At 48.3% G+C, this 22147-nt stretch overlaps 1 protein-coding gene across 6 annotated transcripts in view; it reads right to left on the bottom strand.

The window, feature by feature from the left end:
• The window catches only part of CNR2 (cannabinoid receptor 2), a 36736-nt gene extending 17189 nt beyond the window's left edge, over positions 1 to 19547 (bottom strand). For 3 of the 6 annotated variants that reach the window (XM_070776665.1, XM_070776671.1, XM_019981410.2), the window contains exon 1: positions 19354 to 19508. The gene's annotated coding sequence lies outside the window, so the exon portion shown is untranslated. The other 3 variants (XM_019981420.2, XR_011563040.1, XR_011563039.1) reach the window with 3 other exon arrangements.
• Between the last annotated feature and the right edge of the window lie 2600 nt (positions 19548 to 22147).

The following is a 22147-nucleotide window of genomic DNA, read 5'->3' as shown; positions in this document are numbered from 1 at the left end:
TGAAAGATCCTGTGTGCTGAAACTAAGACCCACTGCAGGCTAGTAAATAAATCTTTTTTAAAAATACTTAGAAGTAGAAGAAGTATAGAAGAGATCTCTATACTTTATTGAGCTGTTCCTAACTTAGAACCTGCTCAGGATGACCTAGTTATTTAAGCGTGAGAATTGGGGTTCACAGACTCAATGAACATGAGTTTGAGCAGACTCCAGGAGATGGTGATGGACAGGGAAGCCTGGCGTACTGCAGTCCATGGGATCGCCAAGAGTCAGAACTGTGGTACAAGTCCAGCTCTGTCTACACCGGTACCCTAAGTGTGGTTAATCTGAATGGAGATGTGCTTTGAGTGTAAAATACACACCAGATTTCAAAGACCGTATGGAAGAAAGACAGAAACATAGCTCATTAGTAATTTTTTAATACTAATTACCCGAGATGATAAATTGGGCTAAATAAAAACATTTACTTTGCCTGTTTCTTTTTATTTACTTAGTTTTTCCTGTGGCTACTAGAACATTTAAAATGACAAGTGGCTCATGGGACAGTGCTAGCCCGCCCCAACGTGCTGTACTTCTGGTGACAGCAGAGTCAGAAGTATTCAATTGCAGCCGCCACTGGCAGCCCCAGTTGGACTCAACTGTTTGCCTAACCATTCCTCAAATAGTTCTGCTCCAAACCCACACCCCATGCTTTGGAGTCTTAATCTCTGGCCCTTCAGGGAAGTCCTAGTTCTGCTTTCTACCCACCTTTGCCCCAGAGGTTCCTTTCCCAGTTCATCTTCCTTCTGGACTCATCTTTTATCTTGTGCAGTCTTCCTCGAACCACAGTCAGACACCACTTTCCCAGACTTACTCTGTGTATATTATAACCTGCTCTGATTAGTCTTTTCTGCAGCCATATTAATAACTGCACCAACCAACATGCTATGCAATTTAACTTCTACAAAATATTTTTTCTCAGCTACCATCTAATGTAATCCATACAGCCTCTGATAGAAGAACTGTGGTTATTGTTATTGTACAGATAATGGAGGCTCAGAGATGTTACTTGAAGGAGGACACACAGTTTGTCAAGGTCAGAGACTGAGCCTTCATTATTTCTGGGTCTTCGGTGCCTTGCACAATGCCTGCTACATGGTCGATGCTCAAAAACTTCTTTTTTTTTTTTTTTTCAAAAACTTCTTAATGAATGCAACCCATTTGGGTGGAAAGCGGCTGTCTCCAATGCAGTAGATCCCAAGTAATATTAGGGGAAGCACACTGACTGAAACCGCCCACCCTGGGTAGGCACCACAGTGACCATTTGCATGAATTGTTTTATGACAGGAGATCCTGATAAGGAATATGGAGCTAATAAGCCACCACCAACAGGAAGAGTTCGGGAAAGGTCGAAAGGAGACACCGTGTGTCCATACGCTTCCCAGAATCCCTCTCGCTAGCATCCGTCTTGGCTGAGCAATGCGTGTGCCACCAGGAAAGACTCTGAATTAGAATGATTGGCCAAAGACCACCTGGAAACTAATCCCATCACCATAAAATCCGAGACTGTGAGCCACGAGGCAGAGCAGTTCTCCTGGGTTCCCTTACCCTCCTGCTCTCCTCCTGGGTGCCCTTTCCCCATAAAATCTCTTGCTTTGTCAGCACATGTGTCTCCTCAGACAATTCATTTCCGAGTGTTAGACAAGAGCCCAGTTTCAGGCCCTGGAAGAGTCCCCTTTCCTACAACAGTAAGGGTGTGAAGGGAAAGGGGATCACGTTGGGTAGGTTCTAATCCTAGCCCGGTGATCTTATTCAAGGTCCTAATGCCTCCGTTTTCCCATTTCTCATCTGTAAAATGGTTTTTTGTGAGGATTTAAGTAAATTAATAAAACATATGGAAGTGCTTATTATTATTATCTTCAAATGGGATAATTCAACCTGCTTGGTGAACTTGTTAAGAATAATGTGCCTGGTGCATTGTAAGAGCTTAATGAGTGGCAGCTCTTATAATCCAGTGTTTGGGTTTGGTTTATTTTTTTTTTAATTTTTTAGAGAGCAGAATGCTTTTTACCCTCAAAGAAACCTGTATTCATAAGTCAGGTAAAAGCCGAATTCATGTTACCTATGTCTGCTCTTCCAGGCAGCCCGGATTCCTCTTTGGAGCCCTCAGGCTCCAAGGAACAGATAGAAAATCTCTCATTTAATACACCGCTATCGTTTTACCATCAAGGAAACTAAGGTTGGGGATATAGTTTTCTAAGTCAGACAAGGCAGCACCAAAATGGGATCTAGACTGCATATCTGCATCCCCCAAGCCACAATCAAAACCCTCATGCTGTGCGCGTAGAAGTGACCCTACCTGGAAAAGCTGGAGAGGAGTGCTTCCCTGAGACTGACACCCTTTGCTGAATGTTGCCAAGGCCACCCCTGAGTGAGACCGGAAATGGTGCCAGCCGAGTTCTCAGCCCTGGGTTGAATGAGTGAAGACACGTGTAAGCCTTTATCAGCTCCCACACCCCTGTTCTGCCACTGCTGGGTGCTTCCTCCCTGCGCCCCTGCAGCTCCAGTCCCATTTCCCTCCAACTCTCTTCCCCTATTTCCCTTAGGAAACATCCCCCTCGCCCCCATTAAAGAATGGCTTACCCCACGCAGAGTCCAGCCTAGAAGGGGGATGCTTGGATGGTGGTGGCCAGCATCGGTGCCTCACTCAGGCTTGGCGTGACCACCAACCTATGGTTATTGTCCAAATTAAGTAAGGGCAGGAAATGCAGACTTCTAGATGGAGGACCCAACAAGAAAACATCCGACAACAGGATGCACAGAGCCACAGGAAACCCAGTTCCCTGTCTGCCTTCCCTCTGAGCAGATAGAAATCTCTTTTGGAGTCAGAGCTTCTGGCTTCTAGACAAGCCTTCCTCCAGGGCGAAGACTGGTCTGAAAGCCCCAAACAGAGAGAGACACTCGGTGCTTTGCTGCGCCGGCCACTGTTCCCGTTCCACCTCTGCCATGGCTGGTCATGTGACTTTGGGCAAGTCCCTTCAACTTCCTGAGCCCCTCTTCTCATTTGTGAAATGACAATGACAAAACCTGTCCCATTCTCCTTGGGAAAACCAAACTGGCTGACCACCGCTCCCCCACCCCCACCCCTCCCATGGCTTTTTAACCATGTCCATGGGGAGGCTATGATGGGGTACCAGTCCTTTCAAAGTTAGCAGAGGCTTCATGTCTGTGTGTTTGTTAGGGGGAGGAAAGGTTCTTCTTCTTCTTCTTTTTTTAATCAGTTGTGTCAATGGAGTTCCAAATATTAGGTTTTGGTTTTCAAAACCATTTTGTGACCTGACTTTGTACACATGTAATATTAAAAGAGAAACCACCTGATGTATGGCAGAAACCAACATAATATTGTAATTATCCTTCTATTAAAAATAATAAAGGGGAAAAAAAATTCGGTGGGAGGGGGAGAAACAACCAACCAAGTGCTTTTCCCACCAAAGAAAAATGCCAAAGCCCCCAAACTACATGACTCTCTTTCCCCAGAGAGCACGTCCACTCTGCAGTGGGTGTGCAGGACCTGGAGTTCTGACTCCTGCCGAGTGTCTGGGAAAAAAGCCTTGAGAGCCAGGAAGCTGCTCAGAAAAGAATCACCTGGGGTTTTTTCTGACCTGAACTGAAAGTGTGAAGTGAAAGAGCATCACAGTCCCAGCTAGCTCCTCTGTACTGCTGTGCTGAAAGCCCAAAGGCACTGGGGTCACAGGTGAGTGAGCCGGCCCTGGCCTTTTGATGGTGGCTGCCACCCCTGCAGTGAGAAGCTGAGATTGTAGACTGGCAGCAATCTTTTTTTTTTTTTTAGTGTCAGACCATACTCCACGGCATGTGGGACCCTGGTTCCTTGACCAAGGATTGAACCCACACTCCCTGCGTTGGGAGGCAGAGACTTAACCACTGGCCCACTGGGGAAGTCCAGGAACCATAATTTTTTATCTCTGACTGGGAATGGGGAGGCCTGGGTTCCAGTCCCTGTTCTGCTACTGAGTGACTTTGGGCAGGTCCTTTCTCCTATCTGGGTCTTTTCTCATCTTCAAAGCAAGTAGATTGCTGGGTCACTTCTTCGGTCTCCTCTGGGAAACTCACCATGTTGGATCCCAGTATCACACAGGCTTGGCAACCAGACCTCTCTGGATTCAGCCAGCCCTGGATTCAATTCCTGCTCTGTACCTTGTGGGCTGTGTGATGCTGGGCAAGTTACTTCACCTTCCTGAGCCTCTGCTTCATTCACCTGTAAACTAGGAGAAACACTACCCATGTCACACCATCGTGCAATCAAATAATAGAAATTTACAAAATGTACGGTGGCTTACAGTATGTGTCCAATGAAAGGCAGGAAATAATAGAGTTAGTTTATAGAATTCTTACAGGATTCTGGGCTTGTTCCACTTTTGTCTGAGAACTTAGGCATCTAGAAAGTTCTTCAGGACTTCCCTGATGGTTCAGTGGCTAAGAATCTGCCTGCCAATGCAGGGGACACAGGTTCAATCCCCAGTCCAGGAAGATCCCACATGTTGTGGGGCAGCTAAGCCCGTGAGCCACAACTACTGAGCCCACGCTCTAGAGCCCATGCTCCACAAAAAGAGAAGTCACCACAATGAGAACCCTGAGCCCTGCGACAAAGAGTAGCCCCTGCTCGCTGCAACTAGAAAAAGCCCACGAGCAGCAACGAAGTGCAGCCAAAAATAAATAAATAAATAAAATTTAAAAGAGAAAATAAAGTTTTTCATTCATCCTTAGGGGACACTTTTTTTTTTTGGAAAAAAAAGCCCCCAAACCAACCTTGTTTGAGCTGCATAAATAATCCATTACTAATAGATCAGAGTTAGGCTCTCCACTTGCTTCTCAGCTGGCTGGGCTCTTGGCGCTACACTCAATCATAGGAAGAGTCCTGAGGCCGTCCTTACCCCTTTCTTCTCCTAGTTTCCCTCTGTGCTTGATAGCACTTGGTTGCAATTGCCACAAGTTTCTCTGGAGTTTTGGACTGTGGGCTATATTCCTTTGCCCAAATCTTATTTATTTTATCAGGCCCTATATCAAAAGTCACCTCCTCCAGGAAGCATTCTCTGGTTTCTTCTTACTGCTCCACATGGATGAAACTTATTGAGTCCTACTGCAGGGATCACCGCCTACCTTCCATTATTTGTGCCTATTCCTTGTATTGCTTCCTGGACTGTGAGTTTCTAATTTTGAGAATAGAATCTGGGTCAGGGAGCAGCAGCATCTTCGTATTCTATTCCCCCTTACACCAAAAAGAGTTTGCAGTAGATTCTTGGTGGAGATCTTCTCATGAAGGGCCTGAGCTAAGCAAAGCAGCCCTATGGAGCTGGAACTCAGCCCACATAAGCAAGGCAGTTCGATGGCCCCCAAGCCACTGCTCCACGTTCCAAAGCCACAGCAGATACTGCCCATTGCTCCCAGTCTTCCTGTGCCCCAAGCCTCACTCTCAGCTTCTCACCATAGTGCTTCTGGCCCGCAGATCCAGACTTCCGGAAAGAGGCGGGAACCACAAGCAACAGGTCAAAAGCAGAAAGTTAACTAGAAGGTTGGTAAATGTCCAGGCTCTTTAACCTTATAAACAGACCACCAGGATAGTCATTCCTAAAATGGATTTGGCCGTGGAGGTGGGACGGCATGTGGAGGAAGGAACTTACAATTTCTCCATCAATATGAATCAGAAGAGAAGGTTGTTGATGGGAGTCAGAGTATAGAAACTGCCCTAGGACTCCCCTAGGTCTAAAAATCTGCCTGCCAATGCAGGGGACCTGGGTTCAATCCCTGGTCCGGGAAGATTCCACATGGCCTGGGACAACTAAGCCACAACTACCGAGGCCTGAGTGCTGCAGCTACTAAAGCCTTGCCCGCGTGAGCCTGCGCTCTGCAGCAAGAGAGGCCACTGCAACGAGCAACCCCTGCACTGGAATTAGAGAGCAGGCCCCACACGCCGCAAATAGAGAAAGCCCGTCAGAGCAATGAAGACCCAGTGCAGCCAAAAGTAAGTAAGTAAATAAATAAATAAATAAATAAATATATATATACTTTTTTTTTTTTTTTAAAGAGGAGAGATACGAAGAGCTGCAAAGGGGTTATTTTCCAAGCTGATTTCTCCAGTATATTCCTCCTGGATTTCCAGCCCTTGAGCACAGGGCCCTGGTAAAAAGTAGGCTCTTATGTATCCTAAAGTTAACTTATTGAATGAATGAATGAACGTCTATTAGAAAAAAAGCGGGTTTCTTCAGATTCTCATCTTTCCTTTCCCCTCAGCGGCCAGGAAGCTCCGAGTTGAATGCAATGCAGGCCAGCAGTGCTGGGTCATTCAAGATTGGTTCCTCATTTACTTCTTGGTCCTTTTAGGGGTTTCTAGTGCTTTGCTTCTATTTCCACTGCTCTAATTCATAACACAGGCCACCTCCAGTCCTTTTAGGAAATAATTTGTAATTTACAGAATTGGGGCAAAAGATTATTGAGGTCTCCTTGATAATTCCTTTCTAAATGCCTATTGCTTGTGGAAGAAACCCAGTCCCTATGAGTCTCCCTTGTGGGGCTGAAGGATTCTCTCCCAAGTCCGCTATCTATACACCATTCAACATCCCCACCCAGAGGTCCACGGAGTTACTTCCTGCTGTCTGGACACTCATTCTCCCTCGATCTTCCTTCCTCATCCATCTGCATCATCTCCAGCCTCTCCTCCCAGGAGGAATTGAGCTACATGAAGCCTGAGGCCTCTTTCCACTGTAGTGAAGGTTAAACGTCAAGACTTTGGAATGAATCATTGTAGGATTCAAATCCCAGCTCTGCCACTGATGGGCTGTGTGACCTTAAGGCAAGTTACTCAAACTCTCTGGGCCTCAGTTTCTTCATCTGAAACTGGGGAAATTAATACCTGCATGCTTTTTTAAAAACTGTTCACAAGTTTATTGCTGAGTTGCAAAAATGTTTCCCCTGTAATATCTGCATGCTTGACATCCACATGAGATAATTATTTAAAACGAGCAATAGCTTGGCTGCCTAACTGAAAGGTAGAGTTGTGAGTATGATGTAGTAGAAAGAAAAGGATTCCAAGTTAGGAAGCAGGTACTCAGGGTTTGAACCTGGCACTGAAAGTGGACGTGTTAGTTGCTCAGTTGTGTCCGAGTCTTTGCAACCCATGGAGTGTAGCCCACCAGGCTCCTCTGTCCATGGAATTCTCCAGACAAGAATACTGGACTGGATTGCCTTGCCCTTCTCCAGGGGATCTTCCCGACCCAGGAATTGAACTCAGGTCTCCTGCGTTGCAGGCATTTTCGTTACCATCTGAGCTACCGAAGCTGGCTTTGGGACTGGTTAGTTCTGCGGAGAAGTCACTAACTCTGTGTGGCCCCTGAACTGCCGTATGAAAAGAAGATCGAAGGATAGTAGTGATGGGCCTTTGTATTGTACTACTGCCCTCTCTTTGATATCTCATTTAAACCTGATCTTATTTTCCAAATTTTATAGATAAAGAAATTGGGGTCCAGGGATGCTAAGAGGCTGGCTGGGGGTACAGAAATCTGTGCTTTTATTCATTCCTCTGAAGACCCAGGGTCCTATATTATTGTTTACATTCTTTACAGCTTCCAAACCAGTACTCAGTAAATTAACTAATCTGAAATCTACCCACAGGACAATTTTGTTGAGTCTTTTCAATATCTTCTTTTCAACTACCTTCAGTTCAGTTCAGATCGTGTCCGACTCTTTGCGACCCTATGGACTGCAGCACGCCAGGTCTCCCTGTCCATCACCAACTCCCAGAGCTTGCTCAAACTCATGTCCATTGAGTCGGTGATGCCATCCAACCGTCTCATTCTCTGTCGTCCCCTTCTCCTCCCACCTTCAACTATCTTACACTCCAGCAACTTCCCTTTCAAAGAATGGACCCATCAGGCCCACATTCAGAGTATATTTTATTTGACAGTTTGCACAGCAGGGGAGGGCTCATAGCCATTATATGAGGCAGGTGGCATTCCTCGAGCAAATGGATTCAGAAAGGGCAAGGCCTTTGCTCCCAGTTTATAGCAAGTGGCAGGCCAAGCCAGGACTTGAGCCTTCGTGTTCTGACAAAGTCAAGTTGATAAAGGGACAGGATCTGGTGCATGACTCTGCCCAGGCGACACCAGACACTGGCAGTCTTTTGCCTTTAATCCCAGGGGCAAATCACATCTCTTTTCTTTTTGTCTTTTTCCTCTTCTGACCAGTTTCACTCCGTCATGCCTCCATTGCTAGCATTCTCTGGCCTAGATTTTAGTCCTGTCCCCATCAGCCTGGTGAAGTCCCGGTCTCATCTCTTCACCCCAACAGATCTGCCAGACAGGCTGAAATCCAGCCCTGACTCAGCCGACTATTAGCTCTGCACCCTCAGATAAAGTCACTTACTTTGTTCACTTCTTTCCCTCAGTTTCCTCACCTGTAAAATGGGAATAACATATAGAATATATTTCTTCGGTGACAGTGAAGCAAGAGAACTAGCTGGGAAACATCATGCTTAGTACATTGCCTGGCCCAGAGTTCGCCTGCCAGCGATGGCAGGCTTTACATATACCTATAAGGTGTATACATATTGTAACGTTCTCCTCTCTTTCTCAAGTTGCCTTGTCTGCTATGCCCTTGGGCTGTATGGGTACAGAGGCCTGGTTCCTGGGAGACAGGAACCAGAGGTGGGACGATGTTAAGAGAACAGAGGGAGAAGATCCTATTTCCATTCAGAATTTTTGGAACTGAGTGAACAGGAAGCTGAGAATGTTCCTGGGAGCCTGGTGGGTTATTAACCAGGCTGGGGCAGAGAAGTCAGCATAGGGACTTCCCTGGTGGCCCAGTGGTTAAGACTCCACGCTGCAATGAAGATCGAAGATCTTGTATGCCACAACGAAGACCCTGCGCAGCCAAATAAATATTTTTTTAAAAAAGAACCAGCAGCAGCCAGCACCCATCAGCCTGCAATTATGGGGCGAGCTCTGGGCCAATGAGACAGGAATCTGGATTCCAGTCCAGATTTTGAGTAGAACTGTTCTGTAGCCACCTCAGGCAAAACAGTCCCCTTTTCAGAATGTCCATCTGCACCAGGTAAGATCTCAAAAGCCTTCTCGTTTGGTCCTTTCAATTTGTGAGTTGTGCAATTAACCTTGTGGGCTGGGGCAGGGCAGGGTGGAGGCGGGGAGTGGGTGAGGGGATCTGTCAGGTTGCAAAAGAGCTCAAGTGAGAAAGACTCGAGCAACAGTTCTCAAACTCTGTGGGCTCAACACCCCTTTACCATCTTGAAAGTTGCCCAGATCCTCAAGGGCTTTCCTTGATACAGGTCTTTCAAACAGTGACTGGTTAGAAACTAAAGCTGACAACTTAAAAATGATATTTAATCAACCTGTTCTGTGTGAAAGAGATAATATGTTTTTAATGCCAATAATTTTGGGGGGCAGATCTCTTTGCTATCTAGCAGCTGGACTCTCATCTCTGCTTCTGCATTCAGTCTGTTGTGATATATCATTGTGGTTAAAGTGTATGAGGAAAGGGGGTTTGTTGCTGTCCCCTGGAGCTTCCTTTGTGGCAGGCACTATGTGGAGGCCTTTTACCTACACGCCCTCTCTCCTTTATCCTGCCAGCTCCTCTTTCGGATAGGTTCTTATTTTCACTGTCTTAGAGATCAGGAGGAGAAGGCAATGGCACCCCACTCCAGTACTCTTGCCTGGAAAATCCCATGGACAGAGGAGCCTGGTGTGCTGCAGTCCATGGGGTTGCTAAGAGTCAGGCACGACTTAGCGACTTCACTTTCACTTTTCACTTTCATGCACTGGAGAAGGAAATGGCACCCCACTCCAGTGTTCTTGCCTGGAGAATCCCAGGGACGGGGGAGCCTAGTGGGCTGCCCTCTATGGGGTCGCACAGAGTCAGACATGACTGTAGTGACTTAGCAGCAGCAGCAGCAGAGATCAGGAAAGTGAGGTTCAGCTGGAGGAATTTGCCCAAGGTCAGACGGCTTGTAAGTGGCAGAGTCAAAACTCAAAGCCAGGATGCTATGTTCCACTTGGCACTGGAACCCGTCCATGAAGACCAGGCCGGCTTGTCTGGAGAGGGGCAGAGGTCTTTCTCACACTCCAGGTAACAGTCTCTTCCCTGGTGTCCTTTTCTACCTTCCCTCCTTGGACTGCTTCCTCTAACCAAAGCCTCTCACACCACCGTTAGGGCCAGGGCACTCAAAAGTCAGCTCCAAGAGGGCTGGGGCTCATCGTCTAGTTTGCTTCCTGCTGTGTCTTGGGGGCCTAGAACTCCCCGGCTTGTGGAAGCTGCTCAAGGAGCATTTGTCAGATGAATTGGTTGAAGGAGTTCTCTGACACTTGTGAAAATCCCCAAGGAGGGTTCCCTTCTTCAAGATGCTCAGAGCAGGGACTTCCCTGAGGATCCAGTGGCTAAGAAACCACCTTCCAATGCAGGGGACGTGGGTTCCATCCCTGGTCCGGAAAGATTCCACATGTGGGAGGATCCCACAAGGGGGGGTAGATATGCCCCCCAAAATTATTGGCATGAAAAACACATTATCTCTTTCACATGTAACAGGTCCATTAAATATCATTTTAAGTTGTCAGCAATGAAGTCTGTGAGCTGCTACTATTGAGCCCGTGTACCTAGAGCCCTTGATCTGCCATGCAACGAAGGAAGCCACTGCAAAGAGAAGCCCACACACCACAACTAGAGAAATGAAGCTGAGCACAGCAATGAAGACCCAGCACAGCCAAAAATAAATAAATAAGGAAAAAGCTAAAAAAAAAAAAAAATGTCCCGCATTGATACAACCGATCCTTTTAAGGGGGAAAAAATGGACGATATATCAGCAAGAAGGGCATGGCTGGCTTCACATTTCAAAAGTGCCTTGCTAAGGATCTGTGGCAAAAAGACTTGGGTAAAAGCTTTCAGAGCCTGACCTGCCTGCCTGGCACGTACCTGGCAGAATGGAATCACAGGGTGGAGGGACTGTACCTTAACGGCGGTGGACCGAGCACTGGGCTTTGCGTGTAAACTCAGTCACTCCGCACCATAAGGTGGGCAGGGTGGTTCTATTCTCCTGTCTCTCATTCACAGACAAGGAGACAGAAGCACACGGAGATGAAGTGACTCTCCTGAGGTCATACAGAGAGCAGAGCCCACCTGGAACCCAGGTCCAGGTCCATCAGCCTCATGCTCAGTGGGGTCTTGTACCTTTCTCCTGGGGACCTCCATCCTTGGAGGGGAGGGGGGCGGTTCTTCAAATACTGTAAGTACATAGCCTTCCCTGTTTCCTGCTTTAGCAGATCCCAGGAGACTCAAGAAGGGCGCCTTGGCAGGCTGTCTGAAACGTGTCTTAGTTCTGGCCTACAGGGAGCACCTCTGTGATTCAGGGCATCACTTTGATTCTGTGCTTTTTGTCTTCATATTCATTTATTCATTTATCTTTGGCTGCGTTGGGTCTTCACCGCAGTACACGGGCTCTCTCTGGTTGTGCATAGGCTCAACAGTTGTGGTGCACAGACTTAGTTGTCCCAAGGCGTGTGGAATCTTCCCTGACCAGGGATTGAACCCGTGTCCCCTGCAATGACAGGCAGATTCTTAACCACTGGACCACCGGGAAAGTCTCTATCCTCATCTTTATAGTAGGACTAAAGTTCTATTGTTCTCTTTCAAAGAAAACCCGCTACAGAAAATTTTAGGAATTCAATCATTAGGGCTTCCCTGGTGGCTCAGGTGGTAAGGAATCCACTCGCACTGCAGGAGACTCAGGTTCAATCAAACCCAGGTTCAATCCCTGGGTTGGGAAGATCCCCTGGAGAAAGGAATGGCAACCCACTCCAGTTTTCTTTCCTGGAGAATCCCACGGACAGAGGAGCCTGGTGGGCTATAGTCCATGGGGTTGCAAAGAGTCAGACACGACCTAGAGACTAAACCACCACCACCAATCATTACAGTGTAAATGCCTGGTAAGAGTCTATGGCTCCCCTTACCCTTGAGGGTACTTGCTGCTGGTGAAAGCTTGGTCAGGAGTCACTGGGAAGCCTGGTGAGGTGAGTGGATGGGTTTGGGAGCATTGTTGCTGCTGCTGCTAAGTCGCTTCAGTCGTGTCCGACTCTGCGACCCCAGAGACGGCAGCCCACCAGGCTCCCCCGTCCCTGGGACTCTCCAGGCAAGAACACTGGAGTGAGTTGCCATTTCCTCCTCCAATGCATGAAAGTGAAAAGTGAAAGTGAAGCCGCTAAGTCGTGCCTGACTCTTAGCGACCCCATGGACTGCAGCCCACCAGGCTCCTCCATCCATGGGATTTTCCAGGCAAGAGTACTGGAGTGGGGTGCCATCGCCTTCTCCGGGAGCATTTTAAAACTGTTAATTACACCTGGAAGAGGGTGGTTACCCCTTCCACCTGTGAAGTATTCTCTGTAGGACAAGCAAGGTGTTGTAACCCCGGGGTGCAGAAAGGCCATTAAAATAAGCTGAGGGCTTTTTACAGTGGCTTCTCTGCACAGCAGAGAGTGGGAAAAGGTTAACCACGTGTGGTAAGTATTCTGAATCCCCCTGTGGTTTCTTTGCAGGCTGTTCTGCCTCTTTCTGGCTTGCTCAGATCCCAAAGGGTGGGGTCCCTCCCTAATCTTGATTCTGATTGTTTCTAGGGTTGCAGCAGCCCGGGAGGGGAGGCTGGTCCTGGATCAGAGGCAGCAGTGGTGGGGTGATGATGCGGAGAGCCCTGGAGGCTCAGCCCTTGAAACATACCAGTGATCATGACAAAGATAGAAAGTAACACTGAGTGAGTGCTTACTGTATACTGTGGGCCAGACCCCAAGCTACACACTTTACACTTAACACATACATTCTACAGGACAAGCCAGTGAGGGAACTGGTACGACTTCCATCCTATAATTAAGGGAACTGGCACCAGCAAAGAGGCTCTGTTGTCCGTAGGACTTCAGGCCACCAAGATCTGTGAGTGGTGACAGAGTGGCTAGAGGGTCACCAGGGCGGCTGGACAGGGGCTGGTGATAAATTAAACTCAGTGTGGGTACTCAAAGCCACGGAGAGATGAGGAGAGGCCAGCAATCTGGGAGTTAACCCTTACGGGCACTCCAAGATAGCCCTCTACGATACCGTGTGTTCATGTGCTTTGGGGAATCTGTCTGGCTTCTGGCCTCTGTGGCCGTGAAGAGGAAAGCACGTTAGCATTTCTGGCCTGGGATCTGGGATCGGATCCAACAAGACTGATTCCTTCAGTAACTTGAGCGTTAACCTGGATTTCTATCTCCTGCTTCTGTGAAGAGAGGTGATAAGCAGGTAAGAATCCACTCAAAAGCTTCCCTAGTGGCTCAGTGCCTGCAATGCGGGAGACCTGGGTTCGATCCCTGGATCAGGAAGGTTCCCCTGGAGAAGGAAATGGCAACCCACTCCAGTATTCTTGCCTGGAGAATCCCATGGACGGAGGAGCCTGGTGGGCTACAGTCCGTGGGGTCGCAAAGAGTCGGACACGACTGAGCGACTTCACTTCACTTCAGATAGAGGTTTAAGAGACAGCCCTGAGTCACAGATGTGAGTTCTGATTCTGCCTTTTGTGAAATCTGTGGTCTCCTGGGCAAATTACCTCACCATCCTGAGCCTCAGTGTCCTTATCTGTAAGATGGGGATAATGAAATTATCTCCCCCCAGGGCTGCTGGTGAAGACTGAACGGGGTGGTGGTATGCATACAAAATGTATAGCAAGTTGCCAGGCTGGCGCTTAAGAAATCCTCGAAAACGGTAGCTTTTGTTTTGGCTGCGCTGGGTCTTCACTGCTGCATTCGGACTTTCTCTAGTTTCGGTGGGAAGGCTTCTTGCTGCGGTGGCTTCTCTTGTTGCGGAGCACAGGCTCCAGCGTGCAGGCTCAGTGGTTGTGGTGCACGGGCTTAGTTGTCCTGCGGCGTGTGGCATCTTCTCAGACCAGGGATCGAACCCATGTCCCCTGCACTGGCAGGCAGATTCCTAACCACTGGACCACCAGGGAAGTTCAGTATTAGCTATTAATGTTTATCGTTCTTGCGTGCATTTTCTCTGCCAGGTTACTTAAGGATCATATCCAAAATTTCAAAGAGAGAAATAAAACAGAATGAGGTGATTGGATTACACCATCTTTCAGCTTTTCTGACTCAGGAACTATTTCACAGTAATATATAATTTTACAAACCCCAGTGAGAATTATATGGACTGTGTCATAATTTTCTATGGTCCATGAAAAAGGAAGTGTTTTAAGTCAAATGTACTATTTGTAATGTGTCTTATTTCCAAAATTTCCTTAACATTTATTTAACTTATATGCCTAATATGTAAAAACAAAGTTTACTTCTCCACGGTTTACAGTGACACATGTGCTTGATTTACTTTAAATTCATGACCGAAGAAAATGCATGGTGGCTGAACAAATTTTAAAATGATGTTTTATGGAGGCACCAAATGGACTTTAAAATAGACTGACATGGGGAATTCCTTGGTGGTCCAGTGGTTATGACTTGGCGCTCTTACTGCCAGGGGCCCCGGTTCAACCCCTAGTCCGAAAACTGAGATCCCAAAAGCCTCGAGGGATCATTTATGTGAGTTGAGGTTTTGCATTCTTGCATCTGATTGCTTAAAAAGCTGAATTGTGGCTTTTAAAAAGAATGTTATGCTGTTGTATGGTAAGATAAAATAGCTCTCAGGTCCCTATGTATAAGCACCTCTCTGCATATGCCTTGCAGGTATAGATCACTTTTCTGTGCAACACAGGAAAATAAAAACTACATGTTATTTTTTCTTTTAACCATCTTTGACATTTCGTAACAGAATTTTCCTGGTAAGCCATGTAAGGAATTTGATCAGATAAATACAAATGATAAATCTGGAGGCAAATCTGTGAGGTCATTATCTTCCTTCTTCTACTTCCTTGTTTATTCAGCCTCAGAGTTCCCTTTGCGTCCTTTGTTTGTTTGTTTGTTTTTTAAATGTACTTATTTATTTGGCTGCATTGGGTCTTAGTTGCAGTACACAGGGTCTTTGTTGAGGTGCACTGACCCTCTAGCTGTGGCAAGCTGGCTTACCGACTAGGGATCAAACCCCAGGTCCCCTGCACTACAAGGTGGATTCTTCAGCACTGGACCACCAGGGAAGTCCCTGATTCCTTTCTTTAATCATTGGTTCATTAGAGGTATGAATTAAACAACATAAGATGAAGATCAGTGTAAAACCATGTATTAGCCAAAGCCACGCCAGTGGTCAAAAGATGAACCGCCTGGTTGGAAGTCATGAGAGTATCATTTATTTGATCACCACTAACTATTGCTTTTGATTCTTCCATTTATTTTATTAAAAAATTTTTTTTGGCTGTGCCATGTGGCTTGTGGGATCTTAGTTCCCCAACCAGGGATCAAACCCAGGTGCCTGGCAGTGAGAGTGCTGAGTCCTAACCACTGGAATTCCCAATTCTTCCATTTACCTTAAGAAGTTCTCACACTGAGAAAAATGTCTTTTAAATGGCAAAACAATTATTCACTAATTTTTTTTTTAATGGAAATGTTCTAATAATGTGAACCTTCTGGAATAGCTTCTTCCTTGTTGGGATGAGCTGGTGGAAAACAGTGGAAAGACAGATCTGGGCTCGACTCTTGTCTCTGCCATTTACCTGCTGCGTCTGAGCCTTGGCAGCCTCACCTGCGCAGTGGGTGTTGTATACAACGACTCAGAGACAGTCCACGGAGCCCCAGTCCCTGCTTTTGGCTTCTTCAGATTCCCCAGGATCCAGACAGATCCCTGGAGACCCATAAAGGATGGACTTGTTGCGTTCTGACAGAGGTAACACTGAACGCAGCTGTGATTCTCAAAGAGGAACTTTGGGGTGGCCCCAACCCCCCAGGAGAGGAAGGCGGGGGGACTTTGGTGGGAGAGGCTGCCTCTGACTCGCTGGGTGAGCGGATCTGGGGCCTCCCCTCTGGGGGCATCAGCAGGTGGGGGAGGAGAAGAGAAGCAGGAAAACCCACAGGATGCCCGACCTACCCATGCGGTCACCCGCTTGAATGTAATACTCACAGTTTTCTCTCCCATGCTGGGTGTGATGACGCTGGGGAGGCTCCTCCCCACCTGACCCACCCCATCTATCTGCCCTGGTCTGCCATTTTCTTTCCTTTGGGGGCCTTCGCTGCCTGAGGGCGGTGGGGGGGGGGCGGGGCAGGACACCCTGCAGACCCTACCTCTCCAGAATATGATGGGAAAACGGAATAAAGGTCTTGTCCTTTTCTGCTGGAGGAGGGCTGACCCTGGGCCCGCCTTGCACCTTAGTGCTTAGGAGGCAGTTTCCACGTCTGTTCTCCTGTCTGATTCTCGCCACAATGTACCACAGTTCTGGATTCGGATAGACCTGGGTTTAGGGCTTTGCTTTGCCACGTGACCAGCCGTGTGAACTTGGGCAAGGCTTTATGCCTGGGTGAATTTCAGTTTCTCACCTCTCAAATGTGGGTAGCAATAGCATTTCCCCCACAGGCTGCTGCGAGAATTGAAAAAGGTAAGGCTGCAGGTCTAGCAGAGCTCCAGCATGTTGTACTAGAATGCTCAGTAAATGTTGCTGTTGTTCAGTCGCTCAGTCCTGTCTGACTCTTTGTGACCCTATGGACTGCAGCACACCAGGCTTCCCTGTCCTTCACCAACTCCTGGAGTTTACTCAGACTCATGTCTGTTGAATCGGTGATACCATCCAACCATCTCATCCTCTGTCATCCCCTTCCTCTCCTGCCCTCAATCTTTCCCAGCATCAGGGTCTTTTCCAATGAGTTGGCTCTTCGCATCAGGTGACTTCAGAAAACGCACAAGCACTCCTTTGAGATGGGTAGGTAATCCTACCATAGCTTCATTTTTAGAGTTGAAGAGATTGAGGTTTGCAAAGGAGATGTGACTCAGCCAAGGTCGTCTGACTAATCGGGGAGACTTGGGTCCTCCACAAGGTTCAGCGATCGACAGCACAAGCTTTGGAGCCCACAGCGCAGGACTGGACCCTGGCTCTTCTTCTCCTTGGCCATGTGAGCCTGAGTGACTCCCCATTGCTCTTGAGGCTTGGTTTTCCTTCTCTATAAGGTAAGGCAGCCTGTGTCCCTTCAAAGAGTGCCCTTGGTGTCTCCCAGCTCAGGGACTTTTTGCAGGGGCAGGGGCAGAAAGCAGAAGCTGTTTGAAGACAGCCCTTCTTCCTGTCCTTTGTTAAAAAAATACCTAAGCTCAGTGAGAAGGTTAAGCTGGTGTCCCATGGGTGGAGAGAGAGGAGCCTGCACCTGTAATCGAAGGCCAGGGAGAGAGGCGATGGCCCCACGCAGGGAAAGCACCCGAGGTCACGAGTTCTGTGAGTGCTGGGGGCCTACAAGTGCCTTGGGGAGATGGCAGGACCTCTGGGGGAAGTTGCCGGGTGGCATACCCTGGAGGGTGAACCCAAGACACAGGGCACTCCAGCCTTGGCAGAGAATCTGGGCTCCAGGCATACAGGGGAAGGGAGGAGGGCTGGACTTCAGGGGATCAAACCCCTTTGGACAAGGGGGCATTCATCATAGGAGGAGCCCGGGTGGCTTCTCTCACTGTGCTCTGTAAGTGACCCTAAGAGTGAGGAGTAGGGGAGGGGATAGCTCAGTTCACACTGAGATCCACTCTCTGACTTGCTCAGTAGGATGGGGGCTTGGAGTCCTATTGAATGTGCTTTAATAAGAATGTATAAAAGAACATTTTATGCACATCTGAGATCAGGGAGAAAGGTGAAGAGACGCAACAAGATGAGGAGGGAAGAGAAAAGACTGGCCCCGAGGGCTTCGCTCAGCTGAACCGGGCTGTCATTTTCCACCTTGTGTGTGTGCTGTGCTCAGTCACGTCTGACTCCTCTGTCCATGGAACTTTCTAGGCAAGAAGGCTGGAGTGGGTTGCCATTCCCTTCCTCAGGGGATCTTCCTGACCCAGGGGTCGAACCCGGGTCTTCTGCACTGAGGGCAGATTGTTTACCATCTGAGCCACCAGGGAAGCCCCTTTCCCACCTTAATCTGACCTTAACCCACCAAAGGGTAAAGGACGTGCGTCACTGATAGAAACGGATGCTTGGGCTCAGGGCAGGTCAGGGACCATCTCTAGGCGAGCCAGAAGGTAGTTACAGACCTGGGGCCAGTGTTGTCGGGGTGCCACCTCCCGGGGTCTCTCCCAGTTCCTCCGCAGCCCCTCCTCCACCTCAGTCCTGGTCTTCATGCCCTGAAGGTGTCCACGTGCTACCCATTCTAGGGGAAAGCAGCCCCACAGCCTCACTCGTCCTCATCTCTAGTCCAGGGCCAGGGTGGATTCGGTGAAGGTCAGAATCTTCACCTCAGCCACTCCCTGAGCCCAGCACACGTGCCCACGGCAGTGCTGGCATCATCTCATCAACCCTCCCACGAGCCTGTGAGTGATGGTCTCGGGTCTGAATTTCTCAGAAAAGGAAGCTGAGTGGGGGAGAAGTGGCATGATTTGTCTGAGGCCACACAACTGAAGTGACCTAGCAGCAGCAGCAGCAGCAGGGTTAATAGAGGCAATGCTGGGGTTCATACTCAGGCATTGACTCCGGGGTACACTGTTAGCCCTACTGTTTGCTGAGTGGACCCTCCAGCGAAGTGGATCTCTGGCCTCCTGGGTCTAGAGTGGACCAGACCACACTACACTCCTGAGATGCCCACTGGGCAAGCTGGGTCTCTCTGTCAGTTTCCCCATCTGTACAATGGAGGCCAGGACTCACCAGATGATTTCCAAGATCTCTTCTGGCCCTAGTCTTTGTTTTTTTTTTTCCCCTGGTCCATGATCTTCTATTTAAGCCTGCACCTTGTAAGGCAGGAGAGCCTAGTGGCTGAAGTGTGCGGGGAGCCAGAATGCCCAAGTTCAAGCCCAGCGCTCTCATTGAATGCCCATGTGACTTCGGGTGAGTCACTGAGCCCCGTCTGTAAAGTGGGGAATGACAACAGCACCTGTGGGAGACCGCTGTGAGGATTAAATAAAATTAAACCACGAAAGGTCCTTAGAGCGGTCCCTGGCACACAGCGAGGCTCTCTGAGGCTGCGAGCACCACTGTGCGTCCTGACCCTGGTGGACACAGAGCTGAGAGCTGATTCTTGTCCTAGCTGAGAGGGTGAGGACCACACAGGCCATGAGCCTTCCAGGGGCTAGTCCTGAAAAACTGCAGGAGTCCTCAGAAACATCAGTCCCCTGGCCCCAGGCAGGTCCGCCCAGCTTCTTACCACCCTGGAGGGAAGGGGTACGGTGAGAACACAGGTTTTCTAGAATGAGGAAGAAGCCCTAAATAAAACAACAACAAAGTCTACTCACGGTTGTCTGGTGGTTGAGCTCCCTGACCTTGCTGGACCTTGAGTGCTGGTGATCGCGTGTCTCAGGTCCGGCCCTGTGTCCCAGGCAGAGCTCCTGGGGCTGCTCTCCTCAAACCAGCTTCCTCGCTCATCTGGTTTCTCACAGATGAGTGAGTGTGGGGAGCTCTGGTCTTCCGTGCCTGTCACCACTTCCCCTCTGGGTTCCCGGTGCCACGGTGTTCTTGCCCTTGCAGTTGAATTGCTTCTCAGGGGGATCTCTGGCCAGGGCATAGGCCCAGGGGTCCTGGGATTTGGGTTCCAATCCAGCCTTGCTGTCATGATCTCAAGCAATTCACTTAACCTCCCTAAACCTTAGTTTCTTCATCTGTAAAATGGGGATCAAGTACCAGCCTTACACAGATCACCTAACAGGACATTCTATGCTAACACTTCTTTCCCATCAGACCCGAGCTTTGAAATCCAACTGCCTTCAGGCACCAGGCAGATAACCGATATAAATGGGTGCAGGGTGCTGGAACAGGGCAAGAGGGACTGTGGTGGGGACGGTGGGGAAAACAGGGACCCATCTCTCAGCTCCAGGCAAGACTTGCCACCTGGGAGTGCAAATCTAATTGCCAGATGTTCCAAGCATTTGGAAGATGTACCACATCTTTTAAGAGACACTAGAAATCGTGACTTTTATGTAGTGGCTTCCATTTTTAGAATGTTGACCACAAAGTCAAATCTGAACGTGCTAAGTGGGTCAGATCAAACACCATTTTCAGTTTATGCCTGCTGGACCATGGGCTCCCTGAGGGCAGGGAGTGTGTACTCAACGCCCAGTCCTGAACCTGATAGAGTTCAAACGTCCCTCATACCTGTTATCTCAGATAGAATATTTAATGAGAGTCTACTTCTCCCTAGGGATACATAGATGAGTATGATACAGTTCTTGCCTTTCTGGGGTAATGGCCTTTGATGATCTCATTAGATCTTTTCACCTACTGCCCCTCACAATCCAGGCCTGAAGGGTTAGATTTGGCCAGTAATTCTCAAGAAGGGAGATTTTGGCCCTGAGGTGGAGTTAATAGATTCAGTGAGCAAAATTATAGGATGGTGATATTTGAGACCTGCACGTGCTGAAAAATTATTGTTTCTTATCTGAAATTGAAATGTGACTGGCCGTTCTATACTTTTATCTGGCAACTCTGCCCAGAGGGGACATCTGGCAATATCTGAAGATGTCACACTTGGCAGGGATCCTACTGACACCTAGTGGGTGGAGGCCAAGAATGCCACACACAGCCTACCATGCTTGGGACATGGATTATCCACCTCAGTTCAGTTCAGTCACTCAGTTGTGTCCAGCTCTTTGTGACCCCATGAACCGTAGCACGCCAGGCCTCCCTGTCCATCACCAACTCCCGGAGTTTACCCAAACTCATGTCCATTGAGTTGGTGATGCCATCCAACCATCTCATCCTCTGTCATCCCCTTCTCCTCCTGTCCTCAATCTTGCCCAGCATCAGGGTCTTTTCAAATGAGTCAGTTGTTTGCATCAGGTGGCCAATGTACTGGAGTTTCAGCTTCAACATCAGTCCTTCCAATGAACACTCAGGACTGATCTCCTTTAGGATGGACTGGTTGGATCTCCTTGCAGTCCAAGGGACTCTCAAGAGTCTTCTCCAACACCACAGTTCAAAAGCATCAATTTTTCGGCACTTTCTTTATAGTCCAACTCTCACATCCATACTCAACATGTCAATAGCACTGAAGTTGAGAAATGGCTCTAGATCCAGCCCAGGTCCCTTCTGAGCAAACCCCACTCTGGAAGGCCTTTCATTTGATAACTTATCCCTTGTGTGTGTGGGGGGGCAGTCCTAGGAGCAAGTAATTGTCAGTAAGGATGAGAAGAAATACTGGGGTATTAAGAAAGAAGGAAAAAGAGACAGGATGTAGCTGGGGCGTGGGGGCCACTTGCAGCCTACGTCAGACTTCTGTCTGCATAGGAATTGGGGAACACCAGGGATGAGCTAGGAAAGATCCAGGAGATGCTGTCACGACACTGACTCCTGGACCCCTGGCTTTGAGGAGACCCCATCAAGAAGAAGGGGGAGGTTGGCCTCCCCCCCGAAGCCTGGCTCCCCATTGCAGCCCAGAGATTGGAAAGGCATGCTGAAGGCAGGTCTATGAGAAATGAATAGTGAATGAAGAAAAGAAGGGAGCTAGTTTTGAGGCTAAGGTGGAAACAATGCTGGGAATCCGGGTTCTGCCGCTACCTGGCTGTGTAACAAGTTACTTCCTTTGCCTGGCCTCCATTTCCCCACTTCTAAAATGAGAGGTGCCATTTTTTTCTAGATTCCACATGTAAGTGATATCATACGGTGTCTGTCCTTCTCTGTTGGACTTTCTTCACTTGGGGTGATAACCCCCAGGTCCGTCCATGTTGCTGCAAGTGGCATTATTTCATTCTTTTTAATGCCGAATAATATTCTCTTGTATGTATATTCCACATCTTCTCTATCCATCCTTCTGTCAATGGACATTTGGGTGGCTTCCATGTCTTGGCTATGTAAATAATGCTGCTATGAACATTGGAGTGCGTGTATCCTTTTGAACCATGATTTTCTCTGCATATATGCCCAGGAGTGGGATTGCTGGATCATATGGTAGTGCTAGTTTTAAAACACACATGTTGGCTGAGGACTTGGTAAAATAGTCACGGGGACTTCTGTGCAGATTTTTAGAGCTCTTCTCTAAATTGTTTCTTTTTCTTCATTACTGTGCTGAATACTCTGTTATAACCTAAATGGGAA

Source organism: Bos indicus, chromosome 2, assembly GCF_029378745.1.
Source record: "Bos indicus isolate NIAB-ARS_2022 breed Sahiwal x Tharparkar chromosome 2, NIAB-ARS_B.indTharparkar_mat_pri_1.0, whole genome shotgun sequence".
Taxonomy (NCBI): domain Eukaryota; kingdom Metazoa; phylum Chordata; class Mammalia; order Artiodactyla; family Bovidae; genus Bos; species Bos indicus.
Note: the sequence above shows the minus strand (reverse complement) of the source record. Positions and strands in the feature narration are given on the sequence as shown.